Raw genomic sequence first — 7,479 nt, 5'->3', positions numbered from 1 at the left:
CCTGTGCTCTGCAAAAAAGAGAAGCCACCGCAATGAGAAACCCATGCACCGCAACGAAGAGTAGCCCCCATTTGCCACAACTTGTGAAAGCCCGTGTGCAGCAACGAAGATCCAACACAGCCAAAAATAAATAAATAAATAAATAAATTTTAAAAATACAAAAAAAGAAACACAAATATTAAAAAAAAAACAAAAAAAAACAAAAAAAAACACCCTCGTGGGATTTGGGGGCAAGGAGACCTGATGTGATATAAGTTACTGCTTGCTGTACTTTACTGCTTGCTGTGCTGTAATTAAGTTTTTGTCTCTGACCCAAGGAGCTGCATGTCTGCTACCAGTAAGTATGAAGCTAACTTGCTAGCATACAAGTAGCATAAAATCTATTTACATTTCTTGACAGTTTTGGCAATGAAGATGGGATGATGACAGAGAAATGGCTTTGTGGAATAGGAAGGTTGAGGGTCTTACGGAATGATTGACAGGATTTGAGGTAAAGCCAAAGGAGTAAGCAGTAAACATGTTGATCATTGTATGGTCAACTGGATAATTAATGGACCTCCATTTTATTACCTATCAATGAGGATATACAGGTTGGTGGTTACAGGCCAACTACCAGGAAACAGTTTTTTCATGATGCCCTCTTTCTGCTAACTCTTCACTGAGTAGGGAAAAGGGGTCTTCCTCACCAATCTGGTAGTCATCCTTAGGTCTTGTCTAGGATTCACCCTGAGTGTTCAGAAGGTTCACTCCCATTTCAGAAAATAGTTACACAGATGTGTACCTACACTGAGAATGAATAAGGGAAGTTTGTGACCACCATGTGCAGAAACCAGGTGACTCATTAGAACTTTGGGTCAATTGTAAAATAAGGGTTGGGGAGCACAATGCTTGTTAAGGATCAATGTCTACAGCTGTGCTGTTTTATGGCTCAGCCCCATTCTACAGTCTATTATGCCAATTTTAGATTGATTCAGAGACAACAGAAAGCATCTGAGTTTTTTTGTGTGTATGTGTTGTTTTGTTTTGTTTTGTTTGTTTGTTTGCAGTGTGCCCTGGTTTCTATAAGGGAGAGTTGGCCTCTCAGATTTTCCAAAACAGACAAATTCCCATGCTAAACCATAGATGAGGCATTGGTTAAAATTCATATTGTGCTTACACAATAATTGTGCTTACCAAATGTGACCCACTGGAGAACGAGAAATTGACCCAAATCTTGATAAATATGCAATCATCCACACTTTCCTGGAAAACTCCTATAGTTCTTGTGTTAAAATTTGTTTAAAGCCTAAGAGATGTTATCATTACAATTAGGCAACAAATGCTTCCAACTAAAGTAAATTGCTGAAGAAATGTCTCTACTGTGCAAGACAAGCCTGTGTCAGTGATGGGTGCAAACCCTAGGGCCCTATTTAGAAACAGTATGGCTGTGACTGCAGAGTCAGCGGGTCCTCAAAGAGAAAATAAATCAAGCCAGTAGTGATGATCTTGCCACTGGATATGTGGCTTTCAGAAAATTGAACACATTAGAAAATCCTTTTGTTGACCTGCAAGCAGTTGCTGAACTGCTTGAAAAGGAAAGTAAACTTGCTTAATGGCAAGAAACCAGTCTCTCCCTTTGTGTACCCTGATTGCTCAGTCCCTCCTTACTCTAAATTCAGCTGCTTTATGGTAAAAGACTTTTAGGGGTGGATCTGAGGTCTCTCTGTCTCCAAGAGAGATTTAGGGTCATATGTAACCATCCAAATATGCTAGGGAATTTCAGAGGATAGAGAGACTCAAACTTGTATTGTTCTGTTGGCTATAAACACCCAAGTCACCTCCCTACTAAGTTTCAGGGGGAACGGGATACTTGGACTGAGCTATTAGAGTTTGGCCAATGTTCACAGAAGCCAAACTGATCTCATGGAGGAGCCCTTTCAGCCAATTCAATGTACTGTTGCCATTTTCACATCTGAACAGGCAGTAGGGATTGATGCGTTTTATACTTATGCCTCCCAGTCCCATAAATTCCAGAAAGAATTTGCCCAGCTGGAAAGAGTACATAGAGGGAAGTGCTAGTGGGACAGGAGTAACTAAACTCCCTGCAATTTGCCATCAGAGAGTGTGCCAGGATTTAGCATAAGTATGTATTCTGTTCACTTATGAACTCTCTCTTGCTTGGCAAGTCAGAAACCTCAGTCTCACTGGAGTTGGCTGTAGTGTTATCATACCTGTACCAGCAAGGATGGTTGATAAACCCCAGCAAAATTCAGAAGACTGCCAGGTAAGTAAAATATCTTGGGATTATATGGACAGATACATAATGTTCACTCTCTTCAGTAGTCAAAGAAAAAATGCTATGTGTTTTCTCCCACCACCAAAAAGAACATCCAGCATCATTCTGGGCTCTGTGCATTAGAGATAGTATGTGACTTACAAGAACTTTCTACTTGGTCATTTGCATTGGTTAACCCACTAATCAGAATTCTTTGAGTGGGATTCAAACAAACTGGCTATGATGGACGCTGGCCGACAAGCTGTGGCACACTTTCTATGTTTGGAACCTGCAATTCTAATAACTCTTTTAAGTTACAATCCCTGTAACTGATGATTTTGTGGATTGGGTCCTCTGGCAAAGGAACTCAAGCTTCAACCAGGATGCTCTTTACTTAAGGCAGTTTTAAGTACTAATTCTCAATTAGTAGGTGCAATCCCAGGACAATGAGAGTGAAAGGCCCAGAAGACAGAATATAACCAAATTGGTTATCGCTTCAGCATAGACATAACCATTCACTTATCCATGTGAGATATCACTGTGTCTTATACAGGCTAATAGAGAAGAGGTGGGAGTGACTTATCTGCATTGCCCTCCCATCTTCTCTCCTTCACTGGTTAAACTTCACTCCTCTCCAATTCTAGGTTACATCACCTGGTTCCTTATGTTCTCCCTGGAGAAGTCAGATACCATGACCTGTGGCCTGATGCTTCACATATCTCTGAAAGTGAGAGGAAGAGCCAGCCACCCCTCTTGACGCTGATGTAACTGTGAACATTAACAACAGTCAGCCTTTACAGAGGTGACTGAGGAGAAGAAAGAAACCAAGTGAGGCTGAGAGATTTGAGGCAGCACATTAGGGACATCTGATACACATTCCATTACTATTCTTGTCTTTTTATTTATTTCCTTATATTAGCTGTAAATATAAATAAAGGGTAGCAAACACTAGAAAGGGCTATTTAAAAGTCAACATTCATTTGAAATCCCTTTTATCACTTAAACTACAGGTATAAATGAATCATTACTTTTTCCATCTACTGAAGTCACTTAAAAGTCTCCTGAAATGATATTTCCCACTACATTATGTATGAAATAATTTATTTCCTTTTTCTAGGCAATATGAATTATTTTAGGGGATATCATTTGCCTGCTATTATTAATTCCCTGTGGGGAGGGAGGTATTAGGCCAGTATTAAATAGTGGGAGGAAACTTCTGTAGTTCATTTTTTTCTTCCAGATATGACAAACATGATTTGATAAACTGGTCAGAATTATGTTTGCACGAACTAGTAGTATTTTACATACTCTTAACATCTTTACTTATAGGCTACTGCTGCGGCATAATTCTCCTAAGAACTGTTACAATATTAAAATGAATTGTTTGACGACCCATGCCATTTAATGCAGCAATTTTTTTAAACCAAGTCTTAGCTGTGTGGTATATGATTTATAACTTTTATCATCACAGCTGGGAATATATGTGGCACAGAACAAAGCAAATTCTCTTTCTACCTCAAGAATGTGCATTTAGAATATATGTGGAATAAAATGAAACATTATGAATATATGTGATTATCTGCTTGAGGAAGAGAAAGAAGTCAAGCATTTTATATGTCAAACTGTTTCCCACTGCAGTCAAAATTCAACATTCAAATAATTACTAATATCTTAAGCAGAAATGGTCTACTTTCAAAAAATTCAAAATTAACTCTTAAATACCATCACTTTGTTAGTAATTTTAAGTTGAGTAGTGCACCCTGCAAGAGTCTCAAATCGTGATCGCCAAATACTACAAGAATGACTATTTCTTAGTCATCAGATATAGAGTCAGTAGATTTCCTCAATAACAAGACAGAGTCAAAATAGCAGTCAAACTCATAGAAGCAGAGAATAGAATGGTCATTGCCAAGGGCCAGGGGAGGGAGAAATGGGAGAAGTTGGTCAAAGGGAATTAAGTTTCATTTATGCAAGATGAATAAGTTCTGGAGATCTAATGTACAGCATATATGACTATACTTAGCAATATTGTATTATGCAATATATACCTGAAATTTGCTAAGAGGGTAAATCTTAAGTGTTCTTACCATGAAAATACAATAAAAAAATAAAATAAACAAAAGAAGAAAAATACAATGGTAATTATGTGATGTGATGGATATATTAATTCACTTGATTGTGGTGATTATTTCATAATGTATACATATATCAAAACATCGAGTTGTACATCTTTATATACAATTCTTATTTGTCAATTATCCCTCAGTAAAGATAGGGAGAAAATGGAACTAACAGAGGAAAAAACAAAAAAAAAAATTTTTTAAAGTAATTTTCATGTTATTCCTATTTGAGAACAATTGCCTTTTGAGAGCAATGTCATTCAATACTTCAATGATACAACTGATGCAATGTAAAACAACAATTCCCCCTCCTTTCCACAACCTCCTCTTTTCCACCAAAGCCTCCCAAATACGTCTTTTTTAGTCTGCATGTCGACCAAGACCTGGTACAAGTGCCTCATTAAATTCTGACACTCCATTACACTTATTAGGGCATCCATAGGTTCATTTCTGAGACAGATAGGAGAGCCTGCACAGCCTGCTCTCTTCATGGTAAATGCATCAACTTTGACAATACTTTTGGAGTCTGACGAGAAGCACTCTAAGTATCTCTTGTTCTTTTTCTACCTTCTACGTATACACTAACCCTCATAATTATTACCAATTCCCTATACTCGCTTTCTTTACTTATAAAGTCAGAGATTTTTTAATAAGCAGAGAAATTTGTATCCATACTCTATAGATGGTTATATACTTAATATGGATGAGAGAACATTTATAGTTTTCAACATTTCTATGATTAATTGAACTCTTTCTAGGTTCAGTAATCTTACTTAGGTTGTTTTCAGTTTTCACACTAATCTTGCTAGGAACAAATTTGTATGATTTTTCTTTTTACCACATGATGATGATTTCCTTCTGTATTGCTAACATGCAGATAATCATCCATATATGCAGCTCAAGCATAACATTGGGATCTAACTTTTTAGAGAAGTGCCAGCAATAGAACTTTCTGCAATGAAAGAATTGTCCAATGGTGACTACTAGCCACATGTGGCTATTAGAGACGTGAAATGTGACTGGTGTGACTCAGTTTTTAAATGTTTAACTAATTTAAATGGAAATAGCTAAAGGTGCTATATATGGGCAGTATAGTTTGAGAGAGTAAGCTTAATTTTCAAAAACACCATTTAAAAAATATAGCCCATACATCAAGGTACATTGCAGTCTACAATTTAAACCAATTATTTGCAATATACAAATTCCTTTCATTGCAATGTAGGATTTTTGGATGAGTTATTGTTTTCAAAGCGTCCATAAATTAGCATATTTTACCATAAAAAGAGGTGAACACTTTTTATCTATCTCCTTACTCTTTCAAGTGAGAGTTCCTATAAACAAAAGCTTTCATATCTTAAGAGAAAGTAAAAGAACAGGGAAACATTTGAAAAAATCTATTCTCATTTTGTAAAGTTCAACAACCCCCACTCTTCTTTTTTTAAATCAGCAAACTAAGAACTAGACAAGGTCACATGACTACTGAGTAACAGTGTGAGTTATAGACTCAGAGACAGTGGCTTCTACTTAGTGCCCTTTAGGCTAAACATAGCTAATGTGAAACAGTCAGTGTAAGGAGCTGGTTTTTTTGAAAAGAGAAAAAGAAAACACAAAATAAAATTAAACAGACTTGATATTTTAGAAAGGAGTTAAAATTAAATATTTCCAAAAGCACTGTCTTGAATAGCAGAGATAGTTTTTCATGAATGTTTTCATCCAAGAGCTTAATAGATAAGATACCTAAATGGTCTTTTTAGCACTGAGCTTTTGGTCTTACTTGAAAACATAACACCATGTTGGAGTAATCTAGGAGTCACCACAAACTCAAAGTGGATTTATAGACCCTTAGTTTGTTTACAATTTCACAGGCAAGCAGTTTTTCTTCATATACAAGTTTATACTGTAGTACATAGATCTTTTTTATTGCTCAACATGTTTTAAATGTGGAAAAAAATGAAGACAATAATAAAAAATAACACCTGTGTTCCCACAACCAATAATTAACAAGCATGAGATTTTGGCATTTTGTTTTAGAAATTTTAGTAACAAAATATATTACAGAAAAAGTTGAAGTTCGTTTTGTTTCCAACACTGTATTTTCAATATTTTTCAGCTTTATAACTTACAGGATTTACTGACTCCTCATATCCCAGACACACTTGGCAGAAATAACTGCTGATTAATCAGGATTCGATTGGGGGAAAACAACAACAACAAAAAAAAACAGAATCTGCTCTTGCTTGGATAAACCAAAGATGCTTATCACAGAGTCTAAAATCACTTACAGATCCACCAGATAGGATGAAGAAATAAATGCTCGGCTAAATCGCCACGTAAGACTTTCTAGCTACTCCATTCATTCTCCCCTGCAATCATTCCAGGGATTGCCCAAGTTTTCCTTCCAACCCAAGGTTTACTTTACATAAGAAAATAGACCAACCTTGTGAATATTTGAGAGTTCTGCCTGTTTCTTTTCCTTATTTTCCAGGATATCATTCTGTTTTCTCAGGGACTATGGCAATTCTTAGTATTTTCATTTGACCTGATCTTTCTGCAGTACTTAGTCAAAGTCCCTTAACTGATTTTCGCATATGGATATTATAATAATCCAGCTGAAGGTTTGGTGAATTAAAGAGAATGGCATCTCTATTCCTATAAATTGCTTTACTATTGACCTATAATTAACAAATCATCTTTATAGTTGTGACTATTAAACAAACAAAAATCTCATTTTGGTATTAGAATCACGAGCACCAGAGAAAATTAGTAATATAGGAAGCTATCAATAATTATTAGATAACATATATAGTAAATGATTAAACTCAGTGCTTGCACAATACTTACATATTTGAAATGAATACTCTAATGACAGTAATTCGATGGAGGAACTATAAAGATAATAAACAGATTTTTTTAAATGGAATATTTTTGAAAAAATTATTGATTATTTGTAGGTCAATAAGAGTAACCCTAAATACTTGAAAATGTTTTACTCAAAGACCTTTAGCAAATGTACTTTTTGGTTACAAAAGTTAAACAATGTTTACTCTAACCCAGAAAGAGAAAATTAACTATTTCTTTTTAAAGGCTATTATAAACTGGAAAGAT

This window comes from Eubalaena glacialis, chromosome 9, assembly GCF_028564815.1.
Source record: "Eubalaena glacialis isolate mEubGla1 chromosome 9, mEubGla1.1.hap2.+ XY, whole genome shotgun sequence".
NCBI lineage: Eukaryota > Metazoa > Chordata > Mammalia > Artiodactyla > Balaenidae > Eubalaena > Eubalaena glacialis.
The sequence above is the reverse complement of the archived record's forward strand: the minus strand, read 5'-3'. Positions refer to the sequence as shown.